The 18,633-nt window shown below is 41.9% G+C and overlaps 1 long non-coding RNA gene across 1 annotated transcript in view; it reads left to right on the top strand.

Annotated features, from left to right (window-relative positions):
* The first annotated feature begins 4,668 nt into the window (after window positions 1–4,668).
* LOC139697868 (uncharacterized) overlaps window positions 4,669–18,633 on the top strand; it is a 163,595-nt gene continuing 149,630 nt past the window's right edge. The window contains exon 1 of the long non-coding RNA XR_011702826.1: window positions 4,669–5,725. This is a non-coding gene — a long non-coding RNA (uncharacterized lncRNA). The remainder of the gene's footprint in view (window positions 5,726–18,633) is intronic.

Below are 18,633 nucleotides of genomic sequence, written 5' to 3'. Positions count from 1 at the left end.
TCTTGCACCATGACAACGCTCGTCCACACACCTTGCACGCAAATGGAGAGGCTCTGCGAAACATGAAATTTGAACCGATTCCACACTCCTTATTCCCTCGATTTTTCCCTCAACTCATGAGATTAATCAAGGGTAATCATAACGCCTCGAACGATGAGGTGAAGGTAGCTGTCAAGTCGTGGATTCCAGAGCAGTCGGAAGAGCTTTTCAGTGACGGAATGAAAAAACTTGTTACACGTTGGGAGAAATATGTTAGCCTTAACGGTGACTACGAGCGACCTTTCAACTCGTATGTAGAAAAATAAATAAATGATTCTGAAACTTAAGAATTGCACTTTCATGTAATTTTCGCCCGATCTTTCTACTTATTTTTGTTCGCGCTCGATAAGTAAGTGTGCATTACTTTTCAGCCTACCCTCGTACATTGCTACGCTACCCCGCAAACCATCGCAAGGGCGTGGGGCAGGGGTTGTTAGGCCACCAGCCATTCTACTTCTACTCCATCAGATGGCATCTCACGGCCCGTCGAAAGGAGCGGCCGGGCACCATTCTTGCCACATCTGTTGCAGATATTACGAATATCATGCTATCGGTAACAACTCCACTAACTACACTCTGAAGACAAAGTTAATAAACCGTTAAAAAGGACGGGCTCACATGCAACGCAATTACTAATTACCAGGTAGCATTCTACTCAGGCGGGATGGTCAATTCACAAATACATTAGTTCGACAACCTTATGTATGTGCACGCTTATCTATATATGCTAATTTATATATGCATCTCTCCGTGTATGCGTTAATCTCAATTTATAAAAGTCATATATATATATGTATATATATGTACGTATACATATGTATATGTATATATATGTGTGTATATATATATATATATATATATATATATATATATATATGCGTGAGCTAACATATTTATGTATGTTTTATCTTTGTCTCTCAATTGGGTGGCTACAACCAACTACACGAGCTAACACTTTGAACTAGTTTTGAAGTCTTCACCGTCGTGTGTGCTTAAGTAGCCAATGCTAAATTTAATAATTAATATGTAATTCAGGGTGCGTCACTTTACTAGAAATGGTGTAGGTACCGTGTAACATCCCCTTTAATCCGATAAGTAGATGTGAGTTCATTTGCATGTTATAATTGTTTTCTTAAGCTGTGTTTCATTAATGGTGCGTGGCTTTAATTGTTCGTGTGATTTGCACGCCTGCTGTGGTTACATCCTCTGCTATACATCTTCCCGATAGCTGGCAGGGTATTATGTAAATATAGATTTACATGATTCCGGGCAAAAGGGCGCGCATCGGGGTGCCTTCGGACGCCCGCCATGAAGTTGGTTTTCTCCCAGATTGCTCTCTCTCAAAATGTATTGAATGAGTTAATTCCTTCTCCGTTCACGGATTAAGGGGTAGGTCTTATATATATATATATATATATATATATATATATATATATATTTATTTATTTATTTATTTACAAAAAAATTGCAAGGTACTGAGGATAGTAATTTATGAGCGATGCAAGTAAACGAGAGAGTGGAAAATCAACATCCTCTTGATTTTGGTACGGCATTATTTCATCCCTATTCCGAAATTTACTTCAGTAAAAGATGGAGCGCATTCAAAGTGCTGGATTACACCTCGCCGAGGATCCCTTTCAACCATTCTTTAAGGAATGTTAATGATCACACCAGAATCCTAACTATCCCTAAAATATTCCTTCTGAGAAACCCATTTGGGATTTTGAGTGTACACGTATCCCAACACAAACTCCTCGAAAGATCATTTGCATTCGCGGAATAGTCCTCTTGGGTGCGGTACCTCAAGAGGGTGGAATCTTCAAACTGCTCGACGCAGCCTCTCTCAGGACCAAGCCAAGGGCTTTACGTATTTTGTCCGATGGAATGAGGGTATTTTAACGCACCGAATCCTATTTGGCGAAAATGTCCCTGCCATCGTCTTCCACGTTAGCGGAAACAGTTATTACATCTACATCTACATGCTACCTCGGACGGACGAGTGGCGGGGGGTGTTAGGTCATCAGTCATGCAATATACGAGTGTATAATCCAATACTTCCACAAACACGTGGCACCTCGTGATGCACTTCAAGGACACGTGGTGCGGTGCGGTGACCGGATCTCATTCATGCAACATCTGTTATACACATTACAACTGTTGTACTATTAGTAACCACTCCATATTAACAGTATAATACTATTAATGTTATTGGACCGCTTCCATTCTTAATACATATTAACCAATTGCTCTACAGCGACCTTGGATTATTTTACTATAATTAAACGTTATTTTATAAGATTTTCGCAACTAATGCCGCAAGTCAGCACTCCACTGGCTACACTGGCTGTAAGATTACCGGGCTTTAAGAACATCACCAATAGTAGAAATTATCGAATGATTTTTGTAAATCATATTTCCCACTGTTTCGGTCGCTAAATGAGGTATGAGCGAAAAATAATTCTTCATACCGATCGGTTATGCAGTTGATTACCCTTCATTTCTTCAAAATGTGATATAACCGTAAAGATTTAATATGGCGCTAACGTTATTCCTTCTGCGTAAACATCCAACATGAAATACAAATGCAGTTTTCTAAATTTCCAATCCACGCTTGTAATCTTCGTGTTCCCGGCATCTCCTAAACAAGCCCTTTCAGTAACTATGTGACGATTTCCGTTCCTTCGTAACGATCCTACACGAAGCGGGGTGCTTTTCTTTGTATCCCGTTTAATTCCGTAATTAGTTCCTTCTTGGGAAGGGTCCACAGCGAGGCGCATTCAAGGTGGGTCTAATGAACGCGAAATTAAACTCCCTCCCTAACGCTTTCATTCGAATAGTTCCCCACTATTCCTTTGAGGAACCCTAGTTTCCTTAATGTCTTGCTGCAGATGTTCATAAGGTGTTTTTCCCATTGTAGGTCTGCTATCGCATAGTTTTTTTGCGGGGCCCACCGATCTAATCTCTATGCATTCTAGTCTTTAGGTCTAAGGTTGTAAAGATTTCGTTCCCCTATATTTTATTATTGCGCATTTTTTCAGTTATGACTGGAGTCCCCGCTGATCACGAAGCTGAGGGTGCTCATAGGCGTCACCCGGGATTGAACCAGGGCCCTCCGGCCAGCAGCCAAGCACTCTGCCCGCAGGACTACCTCGGTGGTAGGTAAACATCGACGAATAATCTCAAGTTTATGGTTATTTTTCAATGAATGTAATTGATTTAGACGTTGAAATGGGCGGGACCGAAAACGGTTCCTCGGTGCATTCTAGAGGCTACAATCACAAAAACGGAATTGATTTCATTAATTATTAACTTTTGTTTTTCTGTCAGAAAGAAAATCGAGACCCTAATCCACTACTTTGTCGTCAATTGTAAATGATCGTAGTTTGTAAACCGGCTTATTGTGTGGTACTTGATCAAACACCATTTTACTTAATAGGATTAATCAGAAGAATTAATGGACATAGCGCCCACCTCCTGCTATCGTGATTCTCCCGATTATAGGATTTTGCGAACGAGCAAATCTGGTATCCTAGGGTTACTCAACAACCATGGTGATGTCGGAGTCGAATGTCATAAGAAAATTTACTGAGGATGAAATATTTATTGGGCTCCCTCGAACATTCGGAAAATTAACTCGATGCAATCCTCTCTCCCAATTCCGATTCGGACAGACATACGAACTCACAGAATGCGCAAGAGGAATAACGCATCCGGATGGGAAACATTTTTCACCCGAAGCCCTTACAAACCGGGACACAATGGCATGGGGAGGGCAAGGAATGGAGATATTCGAAAACTCAATCCTAAGATTGATACCTCAGGGCGTTGATGATGATGATGATGGAGGGACGTCCGTAATGGATTTGTAATGTAAATAGAAAGGCTATCGGTGGACGTGGGATGAATTTGGAGAGAGATAGAAGGTGTTTTTAGGACGAGAAGGAAAATGGAAACGGAGAGAAAAAGGCGGGAAGGTAGAGGAGAGGAGAAGTTAGGGGGGAGGGGACGAAAGGTGGGACGAGAGATGTGGGGGAAGGGTGGCAAGGGGTGCATAGGGTACGCCTTCAGGACGAGGGGGAAGGAAAAATGGACAGGAGAGGGCGTGGCGGGGTTTGCAACGGCAGGGGAGGGTAAGAAAAGGCAGAAACCCAAGGGGGGAAATGGTACGAGGGCGGGAGGTGAATAGCAGGGCCCATGATAGAGGGGGGTGGGCGGGCAACGGGAGGTGGGGGTTAAAAGGAAAGGAGGGCGGCGTCCGGACGTGAGGGAGAGGGGGTTGGGGGGGTGTGTGATCTCGCTCGCACGGGTCTGCTGGGGGGGGAGGTTTTAAGGGATTGGAGGGGCGTAGGGAGGCGTTTTGGGAGGAGGGTGGGGTTGTTCAGGAGGAGAGGGGTACGCGCAACGCTCTGCTCCCTCCTCCCCTCTCCCGCCTTCCGTGCGAGAGCCGTCTGTTTAACTACCACCAACGCCACTAGCGGCGTTCCTCATCCTAAAACACCCCCATCCCTCTTGCCCCATACTACTCTCCTCCCCGAGCGGAAACCGTGCATTGTTACGGTTATGGACGGAGGCTTCACGGGGACTCTCCGAGCGGGGAAGGCACGAATCGTGTAGTAGTAGTCTCTCCCACCCCGAGAGCAAACCAACCTTTTGGTCCCTTCTTCGTACGGCATTAATCGGACTGGATCGTCATCTTCCTATCTTCGGCCGTGATTCGAAGAGGACTCCCGCCCCCCTTTTGGAAAACCATTCACGCACCCCTATCAACCTCTCTCCCCCCACCCCCTTAGTGTCTCCACACCCTGCGCATCTGTGGAGGGGGCAGAGGAAAGGTATACATATTTTTTTCCTCTTCTCTTCGCGTTTTTAGTACAGGCGCACCGAGGGTGTGTGTGCATTTTTTTATCCCCTCCAGTGTCCCTCCTAAATTTCGTATTGGGCGCGTGATCTTCGCGTGCGTCGGTCATCCCCGCTCGGGCGTCCTCTTCGCGCCGCCGTCGATGACAGAGGAGCGGCGCACGGCGACTGCCAGAGGACGAGCCAGGATCCCTACTCCACGCAGCGCCCTTTTCGGATCGATGGCAGGGTTTGCAAGTTGTGTGATTCAGGGCGTCGTCCCCTCCTTGTGCCTCCCGCCAGTTCCCTTGCTGGATCGCCAGTAGTTGGCTAGAGACAGCGGGAGCGAGCGTGCGAGAGAGTGCTTCCGTCAGTCCTCTTTCGCCTTCGGGAGGAACGCTCTCATCTACAACCGGTGGAGAGACCCGAATCCCGTGCTTAACTCTGGTGTGTGTGGAGAGTAGCTCCGGGACTGGCTTATGGTGCGTGTGGGTGTCAACGTGTTTGTGTTTTCTCCGATACCGAGGAACCATCGAGGAGAGTGACAAAGAGGGAGACTTTGGTGGAGGTGGGAGGCTTAAACATCCTAAAAAAAGGGGAATAATTAAAAAATCCCTTTTTCTCCACTATTGCCTTTCGTTAGCCTTCGTGTCGGTGCTGAAGCAAGGAGTGATATCGTTCCCGACCGCTTGATTCTTTTCGCGCCCTGGCCACTGCTGTTTTGGTCCGAGGAGGCGTTGGCCGTCGGTCGGTCGACTGGAGTTGAGTGATCTTCCACCGGTGGAGGCCTTGATTCCGCGGAGGGAGAGAGAGAGAGAGATCACTTGCTGTCCCATCCTCCCGAGATTTGGTGAGTAAACAATCCCAGTGGTTCGAAATTGACTTCATACTTCTTAACCGTCACGTGCGGATGAGCACGGATATCCTTCTCCTGCTGCGGTGACCTCCTAATATTGTTGTGACCTAACTTGCACCGTTTCCTGGGTAACATCGCATATTTATCAACTGATCCGAGAGGGGAAACGTAGGGAAAGATGGTGAGATTGGGGTGTTTTTGTGTGCAATTTATGGTCGTGTTTTTACGTCGTAAAAAAAATGAATCGGGAGTATAGGGCATGGTATTGCTGTATCGCGCTCGAGTAAAATAAGTTCTATTTCTGGTGTTTTGAATTTGCAAAACTAGGGTTTGCTTAGAATTTTCTTTGCATAATTTTGTTACACCGTGAGCGAAATCAGACGCGGCCGAGGAGTCGTAGAGAAGCTCCGGTTTTGGTAACCTCTGTCGCGGCGTCTCATTCGCCTCTTTCCCGTTTTGGCGTCAAGCCCTTTTCTCTCACCCCTGCCTCAGGTCTCTAAGGAGGTTCGTAATCATCGAATCTTCCTCTCCCCTTCCCGATTCATTCCCGCCTGATTATCGTATTCCGGGAACGATTTCAATTCTTAAAAGGTTGCTTGGGGTACAATAGAGAAACGGGGATCGGGAATGGGTATCACTTGAGGAGAAAATTTTCTGTCATCGAAGCGACGCTTCGTTTCTACGGCAGACAATTTGGAGCGCGGGTTTTTGTTTTCCAGAAGGCGTCCGGATGTCAGGGCTACACCCCCTCTCTCCCTTCTTCCTAACCCCCAACCCAATTCTCAAACCTCTTGCTCTTACATCAACCTCGCCTAAATGAGCAAATGTTTACTTTTCAGAGTCGAGTTCGGTGAGTTAAAAATCTCCCCTCCTCCCATCTCAAGCACAATATTTTTTTTAAATCTCTCTCGTTCCCCTGAGTTACCCCCTTTTTTCCCCTCCGTGTTGCCACTCGGAAATCTCGATTCGAATGCTACGGTCCAGCGGGAGATGAATTCACGTTAGTCCACTGCTCAACTCTGTCCTCGATGAACCGTTATTTCGGCTTCCCGAGGTAATCCGAAGGTGTGAAAATAGACGAATAGAAATAAAAACGAACCAATTGACCATCTTTATCCACAAAAGTACTTGGTTTCGAGATTGGCTAATAAATGACCTTTGGAGAAAACTCATCATCGAAGACGTGGATTTGCACCACTCGCCTCCTTACGGGGTTGTTTAATACATCCGTTCAGCGGCAACCATTAGGCGCCATCCGGTCGGGAGGGGAGGGTTTGCAGGGATATGAGAACGGGGGCGGGGGTGTGAAGGGGGAGTGGGTAGGAGAGGGTAAACCAGTCTCTTCCCCTTTCTCTCCTCCGTGTTAGATGCCAAGGGGTCCGCAAAGTGACAATCCTCCCAATGGATTGGAGGTTTGAATGATTGTGTGCTGTTCTCCAGACTTGATCCAAAGTTTGGATCGAAATATCGATAAGGAACGCCTTCGAGCTTCGGTCTTCGAACCAGTGGCCCATCTAGGCGGGAAGTCAGTGCGGAACCCACGCACTGATCCCAACCCCGAGGCGAGCGTGTTGAAATAAAAGCCCTTTTCCTGTTATCGATCCTTCCGCGTGAGAAGGGAACAACGCCACGCTATTTATTGTTTTCGCCAATCCTCCCTCCTCTATTTCTTCCAGCCAAGAGTCCCTCTCTAACTCTCTCCTCTCTTGCGCTAATTGAGTCCCTATGTGTGTGTGTGTGTGTGGCATTAAAAGCACTCCTTGTCCGAATGAGTTAATTCGGTCCTGGATTTATCATTCTTCGATTAAACTCTCAATGAACCTGATGACTTCAGCACCTCTGGACCTTTCGAGATTTCATACTCGAGATAAACACTGCGAATGCAAATGAGAGCTTTCAGAGTTTGAAGTGGTGGGGAGAGGAGAGAGATAAGGGGGGAAGGGGGAGAGACCTACTTGCTGGGTGCACGAAGCGTCGACACATAAAGGTACTACGCAAGACCCTCCTTTTGTCATAACAATCCACCCTTTTCATACTATAAGCGAGAGAGACAATTGCCGCGCCTTTAAAATGACTCTAGTTGGAAATACTATATTTCTGCCCACGTTTCATATCGCGACGAGCGTCAGTCACAATATTCATTTCACCCTCTTCACAGTTGATATTAAGCGGCCATCCTTGCGTCAATTTTAATATTATTTTATTTGAATAATATACCTATGTTTCCGCCCCGTACAACGTGCTGGAGTAGTGAAACCTATACCATTCGATGCGGAATGATAAATTTCCGCTACCTTTAGATCGCGAAGAGTTTGTATCATGACTGTGTTCCATTATGGGCTAAATCCGCCGTAGAATACAGTGAGTTACAGAGATCAATCTAGAGATTTCGAATGAAAATTGTACATATTTTAGGTTTGAATTAAGCTTTTTTTCCCTTAGTCGATGGTATTACGAAAATGGATTAGCAAAATTAGAAAATTTAATCTGATATCTTGCATTTTTGGGCTAGACCTATACTTTAAGCTATATTATTCTTTCATATTATAATGAGCGAATAAAATTTGTTCTTCGCGGAGAATTTTGATACAGTATTTCTAATTAAACGCACTGAAAACAATAAACATTTTCTGTGTTCGAACTTGGGAAACCGATTAAATATTTAATTTGTCTAATGGTTTTAGAAAGTGCATATTTATTACTGTAGCAAATTTCTACTCAGTCTGCATTTCTCAGCGTATTTTTTTACGTTATGAGTGGAACGAACAAAAGGGAAAAAAGATTTTCAGATTGATTTTTAACACTAATGCACATACATGTCTTGATACAAAACGCAATAGTTTGCGTTGCTCTTAATATACTAAACAACTAAATCATAAAATATATTTGTGCTGCACGTGCAAAACGATTTTTAAAATGGAAAAATTCCGCGAAAAACTTGGGTTCGCATGGGGATTAAGCTAATACAAGTTATTACCAACTATATTTTCTAATATTAATGTGTCGTGAAGTATGTTTTCTCTATTTTTGTGGCCTTGAATTGTACTCGAAGGAAGGATAATTCCATATGGTAATCTGTTCTGAAGTCAAGTTTTCTTTAGCGTATCACACTGGTTCCATCTAACAAGATAATGGGTTGCTGGGATTATTTATTCTGTATCAGCGTAGTAGTTTGCATCGAGTAGTAGTGCGTAGTAGTACATCAAGTAGGTTGCATCGAGATATCGGGTGTTGGTCATTTCGATATAATCTCATGCATTTGTAGTCTTGAAGGCAATCTATCAAATGAAGATGATAAAAAAGTGTGGTACAATGTTAGTTTTAATAGAAATTGACTTCGGATTTCCATTTCGTGGATTTATGGAGCAGGAATACAAGTCGGTCTCGCGTAAAATTGACATCACTTCCGTAATGGTATTAAAGTTCAAATAGCGTAATCAGGACAGAACTATTCAGATTTTATTCGATATAAGTAATTAATTTGTGTAAAAAAAAACAACCAAAATCTCATGGTTATAAAAAATGGCGCCTCAGAACTGCCCGAATCGAGTGTTAGAATATATGTTTTAAATATTAAGTAAAACCGCACATTGTGCTTAAAAACTGTATATTCACTTCATGTCTGTTAATAAATCACGCTTTAATGAGTATTGCTTTAATTTTCATCACTTGTCATTAAAACATGATCTAAGGATACATACGGGTGGCATTGACTCGTGCAGTCACTACCCAACCTCCTTAAGATTACCGTGTTACATGCCACGACAGTAAGTTTAACTGAGCCATCGGCTAATTTGTATTTGTAATTATTATTGTACTCGGCAAGGTTGAGTGATTTATACTTCCATAAAATTTTGAGGTATTTAGATTTTGTCTTCGCGTTGCCACTTTCCAGGTAAAAGGTTAACAGTATGCAGTAAGTTTTCTGATCTTTAATGAAATTCCTTCAATTAATTTTTTAGTTTTATTTAGTACCTTGCGAGCCACCATTATGGTGTGTGGCAGGGGGTGATTAAACACCAGACTGCACTTGGCCGAAAACACCTTTCCCTCCTAGTGCGGTCTGACAAACGCTATTTTATTCTAATCCACTATCTTTCGTGGGAAAAATGACATCTTAAATCTATCTGTTCTACACTTAATCTTTCGAATTTTATTGATATGATTTCTCCTACCGCAATGCGATGGGGCTAATATCGCATTTTCAACATAACTGCTAAAGAGGTATTCTTCCTATTTATACTACAGATTTAATCTATAATTTAGCCTAGGGTTAGTGAGTGATTCCCAACCCAGACCCTCTAATAATTTTGATACGCTACTCATTTTCTCGTAACACTGTTTCACAAATCGAGCTCATCTACGCTGAAAGCGATCAAATTCGGCAATCAATTTAATTTCGTATAATAAGCATAGGAATAAATAATAAACTAGTGAAACGATGTTTGCTCAACGGTACGCTACCTCGTTATTTAAGCATAAGCATGACACTAAAATTTGTACCGTATTCTTCACCGTTTATTCCTCGTTTCTATTTGATCATCGCCATCTTATCTCCGATCCAAATCTAGGGTGTGGTAAATCTGTACGGGACCAGTTCAATTTTCGAGAGGATGCTGTCCAGCTGCCGTCCATGTAAGCGGAGATCACTTGTATTTAGGGGATTGCGATACGCGAAAAAGCCCGCGCAAAATCCCGTCGCCCCCCCTCCCCTCCCCCATCCCCCCGCCCTTTTGAAATTGTCGGTTACGGCCGAGCGAACTCGTTCCTACAAAACTGGATGGACTTAATAATAAGGACCCCACGCTTGAATATGTGTCAAGCAAAGCTCCTCGCCCCATGCGTGGCACTGTCCTGTCATCCCGGGAGTCGATCGATCTGTCTGCGGACCAACCCGAAATGCCATCCCTTGATTCGGATACCAGCTGAGTCGTAATGGGTCAGTCATGTTTTGAGTCCCAGAACTTGGGGATTCACGATAGGGAGAGAGAGACCACTGGGGAGGGGAGCTTTGAGAATATGCGGACGAGATGGCTGCGGAATCGTTTTAAGGGTGCCGAATCGCTGAAAAATCTCCCCCTACCCCCGTTACGTAGGATAAGGAACCTCCTGCGAATTAAATAAATGGAGATTTTTTTTATCTCGCGTGAAAAAAATTTCTTCGACTTTGAACATCCTTCGGACGTGGATGCAAACCATATGGTCGCAGTTTATACAATCGTGCTCACTGTTACGAAGCGTGAATGCGTTTTCGCTTTACATCTACATAAATATACATAGATACCCCGCAATCCAATCAAATGTGTGTGGCAGGGGGTGCAAGTACCAGGGTCGTATCCCGCTCGTCTTCGGTCGAGATATTGGCGACAAAGAACGGGCCCCGAGGGAGGGGTTGGCCGGAAAAGCCGGATGATGCAGGTCTTACTCGAAGTTCTTTAATTTCGAAAACCGTCAGTTTTGCCGCCGCTTACAGCCTTCGGCCGTGTCCCATCAGAGGCCCCCCAGAAAATCCGCCCTCTTTTGTCTCCTCATGTCCTTTTATTTTCTCCCCCAAAAAGACCCTCTAGCGTCACCCACTCATCAGCACCTGACTTGCCCTCGGGGTCATCACTTGCCCCCGGACTCACCTCTCGTGGGTACAGACTCATCATTTACGAAGGTCTTATCTGGCCCTCGACTCACCCACAGTGTATTAGTAGCTGACGCGTGGAACGTGGGAAGGTTAAATGATAAGGGAGGATATGAGAGAGGAAGGGAATAGGGAAGAATAATCAGTAGAAACCTCAAATAACGTGCAAATTTGCATACATGCTGGAGGAAGACTTCTACAACCTACATCTATCATCTACATCTTTAAGGTCCGGTTGGATGCAAGATAACATATTAGGCCACCGATCTACAATCCTTTTCACGAATTGAAAGGATTCAATTTTTTAAATATTTAATTCGTCATGTATTATTCATCTTCCAGGATAGTTTGGATCGTCACCCTGACGAATTTCTACACGAGGATCGATTTATAGCAGCCCTCCAATCTACACGTATATATCCTGTTCAAATCTGCCAATCTATTCAATCCCTCATAGCTCCTAGAACCAACATTACCATGTTTCTCATATTTCATTCATCCTAGCATTTACTCTGGTGGTCGTCAGTTAGGTATCATCCCTCGGGATGCGTCCTATTAGTTGTTTTTCTTTACTTGTAATCATCTTTAGGATTCTCTCTTCACCCACTCTTCAAACTACTTATTCATTTCCTACTCTGTTTAATCATTTAAAGCACATTACTATTCCTTCAATCGTAATATCTCCATTTGCTCTTCTCATTCGAGTCTCTCACTCGTCGAAAACCAGACTACGCATAAACATTTTAACAATTCCTTCAATATTTTATTCTATTATTGTTTGTCATCAGTACCTGATTTCTTCTGATAGGAAACCATTTCCCACCTCTAATTCTGCTTACTATATCCCTGCACTTCTTCCATCTCAGGCGATCGTTCCAGACAAAGAACGAATTCTTTGGCTAAGATATTAAAAAAAATATTCCTCTGGGATCGATTCAATTCTGAATTCAGAATTAACTCCCGAATTTCTAATGACATATTAGGCAATGTCTGTATGTGAGTTTGTACTATTTTTCACCAGTTAACACGTCTCTTTTTTCAAATTTTTTTCATCCTCTAGTTTGTACAGGGATCTACACACATTTTTTCGGACGATGGAATGTATTTTGTTGGGATCTCGTCAATGGGCTGATTTGTTGGGAACGCAATATGTTTCACTCGTTCGCGAGCCCCGCCCTCTTTCCAACCTGCGTAGCATGCAGAAGGATCCCGGGTCATGCGAAATGGAATTGATTAAAAAAAGATCAACTTTTTACGTGATCTCAAAATGATCGCGTGGCTTCATTTTTCGGAAATTGAATTCCACGGAATAACGGTCACCTTAGTGAATGATGCATAATGACTAAAGAGTAGAGGCCCGACAGATTGGTTCGCTCCACAATCAGGCCATCAAAATCTTAGAAACTTTTCCGATTCACTCTTCCATTACCTCATTCATTATTATCTATGTAATACATAAATCGAAATAGGTATATAATAAGTACAGGGTGCCTTGTATGCACTTGCCTTTACAAGCTGGAAAACGTTTTTGAATTTGTGAAAACCACTTGAAAACAGAGAAGTCATGGAATATTATAGAATTTGCTGAGAAAGCCAATTCATCTATTTGCTACCCCCACACCCAAACGGTGCCTTGCAGTGTATTATGTAGAAAAAAGCATGTCAAATGTTACAAGTATTTGGAGATGACATACAAATTTCGCCGATATTTTTCCGTGAAATTGTTTGGATAACTAGTGGTAAAGTATTTATAGTAATTATGACCAAACTAATAAGGAAATAGCGCTAAGACAGAAGGAGTTAAAGTCAAGGAGAAGTGATGTGAAATTCCACAGTGGTGCAAAAAAGCTCGTAATCGCAAGGGATCGAAAACGACCTATTTCTTATCGAAATATTATTTATTCTGATAGTAGTAAACAGATGCGAGAAATCTTCAATTGGGTCCTTTTTGAAGAAATTTTCAAACCCTCAATTCGATGCAAACGGCATAGCTTCTGTTGCATCGTCTCCTTCTAGACTGAAAATGAATGAGATAAACGAACAATGAATGATGTGAAGGCGGGCCAAGATGGGCGAAAGTCGTAGTACGAACATAAGGAAAAGAATTTCGTTATGCAGAGAATTTTTCATGAGGAGGAAATAGGTGACAGGGACGTTGAGTAGGGGTGTTAAGATTCGACTCGTCAAAACGTTGGTATTGCACGGCGCGGAAAAATAGTCATTGAAGCAAGATGATAGTCGTCGATTCGGAGTTTTTGGCATGTCAGTGCGGAGAAGGATGGGAAAGGCAAAATGGACAGAAATGAAAACAAACTAGGAATGTTAGGCATGGTTGGGGATGAGACACGAGGAAGGTGCAGGATGTATGATGGAAATGTAGCGAGGTAAAATGTTTTCGGAATTCAAGAACAGTTTATTGCAGCGTGGAGTGTTAGGTTTAGACTAGGCTGAATAATATAGGAGTGTACAGTCTGTGACAATCCATAACCTTCCTCAAACAATAGAAAACCAATAATAATGATCATTATAATGGCGGAAACACTGCATGCTTGATAAAACAATATCAAGCAATAATCCAGACGGTGTATACTTTAACAAAACATCAAATTAAACATTCCCATTAGATATATTCTATCGAAATTACTCGAATCTAACATAAAAAAGGAGAAAAATGTCAAAACACACTCCCCTGGCTATTAGGTTATAAATAAGCCCTTCAACAGTTGTGCCAATCATAATTTCACGTTACTAGCAAAATTTGACTGGCTACACCTAAGCAATGTGAATGACACGTAAACCACATATCTACACAAACATGCAAAATCCAATCATAATTAAAACAGCCGCAATAGTTGAGGAAATGCTTAATTCAGTTAAAGTAAATTCAACGTAGTTAGTTAGTGAAAAAAACTGCAATGTGCAACAAACAAATGAAATAAAAACGATATTTACGACGAAATTTACTTTACACACACACACACACACACACTGAACACATTTATTACGGGCATTTTCTAAATCCGCATGCGCCTACATTATGGCAGTTCTTGCAAACTAAGTGCGCTTGTTTCTATGATTTGCAAATATTGTTGATTTTGCTTTTCATTACCAATTCTGTGCAATTCTTAGGGTTGGGGTGCGCGGTATCACCATGACCCAAGAGTCACGAATCACATTAATTTTATTTTTTAAACAGCCGACTTCAGTAATTAGCTGCGATTTCGGCAATAAGATACTTTGGAAGATTAAATATATATTTTCGACCCATTGAGAAATTTGCTCATTCCAGAGCCTCAAAAGCCTCACGAAGGATCAATGTGGGATATCGTTTTATTTGCGATGGGATGAAAATCTTTTTCATCCGAGAGCTCATGTCTTCAAGGAGGGGGAAGGAGCGATTAAATAGGATGGGGATATAAATTTCCTGCGGCTATTTAACCCGGATCACTTAACACTCCCACCACGGAAGGAGATTTCGATCGGACGTTTTTAGGATTCCGGCGGGTCACGTGTTGGTTGGCATGGGGTATATGGTCGGCTGAACTCCCCTCATGCTTTCATTCCTTTGCCTCACCATGGGAGCTTCAAACAAATTAGCATATCGCGGTAGGTCATGGTTCAATATCCCCGAAATGAATGCTACCTCTCGGTCTTCGGATTTACCGGCGGAAAGTTGGAAGTGCTGCAGGGGTTAAATATTACGCCTTTCCAACATAATTTCATAGAGTTGGTAGGTCACGTTAGTGAAAGGGCTTTTGCGACGCCGGATTTTTAATGTCGCGACTCGACATCAGTGCAATGTCGACGAAATGAGAGACCATTTCGATGTCGGCGTTGTAACTATGTCGAGATCGTCATCCAGTTTCGCGTCGACTCTGTTAAATTTTCCAGTCTGTTTTCTTGTCTGTTAAATCAACCTGTTAAACCCATCACGGAAAAACATTTCTGACAAGTTCGAATAGTATACGTGTCAGAAGACATCTTTAAATAATCCCTACATTGTGAGATGGGACGGGTTGGAGTACTCTTTCAAAACTTTTACGTATCATAGTTACGTCAGATTTTTTTTCCATGCTTGGCGAATTTTAGCAGTCATCATTGACGCACTCGGGAACCCTATGTCCTTGGGTGTAATGACTATATTTGTGGAAATTGTGTGTCGCATACCTCGAAAACATACGGAAGCGTTCGCTCCTATCTCACATTTATGAAATATATCGCAACGGAGCATTTGCATACTATATGTCTATCTGGATTACCACATCAATTCCAACGCCCGCATCAATATCGACGTCCACATTAATATCCCCCTCGACATCAACATCCTCCTTGACATCAATGCCACCATCGACATCAATATCGCCCTCGACATCAGCATCGCTCGCCCAAGATGTGTGAGATGTCAACGAAACCCTAAAGTCATTGTCGACAGATCGACATCAAAGTTAATATGGACGGTAACTCGGCGTATTGAAGTGTTGCACTGCCCATGATTACAGATCGCGGAGTTATCTACGAATGCTTTTGCAGATCTGAATTTTTTGAACTGATTTATGTTTGGAGAGACTGGCGTGGAGTTTTGAAATAAAACTTCACGGTTTAGCTCTTAGTTTTTTTTAAATGGCCCTATCGTATTAAATCATAGCTCGGGGGAGGGGAGGGGGCTCGTCAGACTGATTGATCGCTATAGAATTATTAAAAAACGTGGTACAACCCTAGAGAAAACCTAAAGTTACGGCCTAATCGTCTGATGTTCGAAAAACTAATTCAGTTAACACCCGATTAAACTTAACAGCATAACGGAGTCCCTCCATAATTTTTTTCTGATGGCTGCTAGGAAATTCATGCTGGATTATTTTTTTTTTTTAGGATTTGAAGATTCATGTACCGCGCGACGTTCTTTTTCATTTTTGGATGACTTTTTATTGCTCTGACCGTGGTTACCAAAAGGCGCTTGATGAAGTGCTAATAGCAGAAGCTCTCATTATGTGAATGGTTGCTTGGGATTCAGGTTTAATCCCTCCAGTTGTTCCAGGCCAAAAGGGTGTGGCCAGTGGTCTCATTAAAAAGGATATGAGGAGAGGGAATTTTCCGACTCCTTATGAGTGTGATAATGGTTCAAGCGAGAAAGTACAAAGCACTAAATATCCCGTTATAGCCAGAGTCATGTTACCGGAATTGACTTCATGTTCCAGTGACAAACTGCTTGAATTACCCTGATGTTAATCTCAATTTGTGACTTTAACTGCCTGGTGTAATTGCAAAGTTCTTTACTCTTTTCTCTGACTGGTTGATGTATTTTGGTCTTGTTTGAAGCATTTTCGGCCTTTCGTCTTGCAATCAATTTCGTTAGCCGAATATGAATTGTCTATTTTCCGCCGAGTAGATCTAAGGTTAGTTTAGCTGACTTCTTTTTCTGCTTCTTTGGATTCTTTAAATGTCATTGAAGACACGATTTTGAATTTTCGACATGATTGTGACGATAGCGGTATATTTTCAGATACACTTTGGAGAGTGCCAGTTGAATAAGTACAGCTATATATAAAATGTAAAAAATACTCCGCAATTCGCCGCTTGGGGGTGTAGCGAGGAGTGTTCGGGCACAAACCAGACATGCAGAAATATTAGTTAATGCATGCAATTGAAAATGTGCTAGCTAATACGAAAATATACAAAGATACTTTCAACAGGATTTTTAATAGGATGTTAACGATGGGGAACATGCAAAACAAAATAACATTAAGTCTGCACCAGTTATTGAAATGTGATCGAACATAAGACGCATGCGTGCAGTAACATTAAATTTAGTGGATTAGAATCAGTCGTTAAATTGGCGCTTTTTCTATCTCTGCGAAAAAAATTATGAAATCCTCGCATTACTTTGACATTAATGGGTACAAGATGTACAGATATTAATTTATTTAAAAAAATATCTGCCAAATTTAAAAATAATTGCTACAAGTGTGGTTGGTTTATGTTTGAAAGAGGAAAGCACTAATTAATTATAAAAATAGTTGTTGAGAAAAACTAGGAAAGTTATGGAAATTAATCGAGAGACTTTGGAAATCTGAGATAATGACTAATGAGAGTGCAATCGTAAATAGTTCATTGTCGTTTTCATTATGAATAACAAGTATGAAAAATACGGAAAATCGGAAAAAATCTTTGAAATCACAATAGTTGTTGAGGAAAACTATAAAATTTATGGAAAAAAACTAGCACTGATGTAGAAATTAATGGAAATGCTTGGGAATTTGGAGATAATGAGAGTTATAATCGTGAATAGCTTGCTCATTACGAATATTTAATTCATGAATAAATTTCTGAACTGAATCGGCTCTCAGCTGACTGGTCAGATTACATTGTGGTAATGCTAGAGATATTTTTCTAATGACCGAACATCTGGACTAAATGTTTTGGTATGACTCCCCTCACTTAAATTGTGGTGAATGAAAAATCAAATTATTGCCCCGAAAAGTCTCGGAAGGAGATAAATGCGCAAAATTGCAAGTGTGGTAGTCGTAAAGGTATCAAAGAAAAAGTATTCACCGCATTTCGAGTTGATATAAAGAGGGTTGGGAATGGCCGGACTCGTTTTATATGGCCATAGGAAGGCCCCATTCGGAAGTGTAATTGGGCTGCGGGCCAAAAACCAGCCGTCATGGGGGAAAGCATTTGCCCTCGTGAAAGTGAGTTTGACATCCCGTGACATGTGACCCCCTCGTTGCCCCACATTAGGCACGCCTCCCTGAAAATGTCATCCCGCAGTCCATTTCCAGGGCTCGGGAGTTGAATGAAATAGCTCTCTCGGAAGGAAAAGATTTATAATACTACAGCGGACTACCAACACAAGTGTACTGATACCCGTCGATGTTGGGACCACAAGGGAAGACATTATGTTTCTAGCAAAAGCAGGTTTTTTATATCTCTTATTTAGATCATAACAGTGGAGGACATTGTATGCTTATGAAAAGTAATGAAACACGTATAGGTAGAGTTAAATGTATTACTATGAGATGATTTTCCTTTCGTTCTATCCATAAAAAAAGTAATTTTAAAAATCGAAAATTTCAAATTCGAACCGTAGAACCTAAGTGCAAACTTTTTTAAATGAGTACACTAGGTGGTCGCATTGTTTTTTTCATTCGTATATGATGATAAAATTTGTTTTTATGGTTGTATTCACCAAGTAAATAAAATTAATTTGAAATTTCTAATATATTTTTATGTTAATGAACTTTTATTACAAATGTAATTCACTAAGCTACTTAAC

Source organism: Hetaerina americana, unplaced genomic scaffold (assembly GCF_022747635.1).
Source record: "Hetaerina americana unplaced genomic scaffold, ioHetAmer1.1.p SCAF_8, whole genome shotgun sequence".
Lineage (NCBI taxonomy): Eukaryota > Metazoa > Arthropoda > Insecta > Odonata > Calopterygidae > Hetaerina > Hetaerina americana.
The sequence above is the reverse complement of the archived record's forward strand: the minus strand, read 5'-3'. Positions and strand labels throughout refer to the sequence as shown.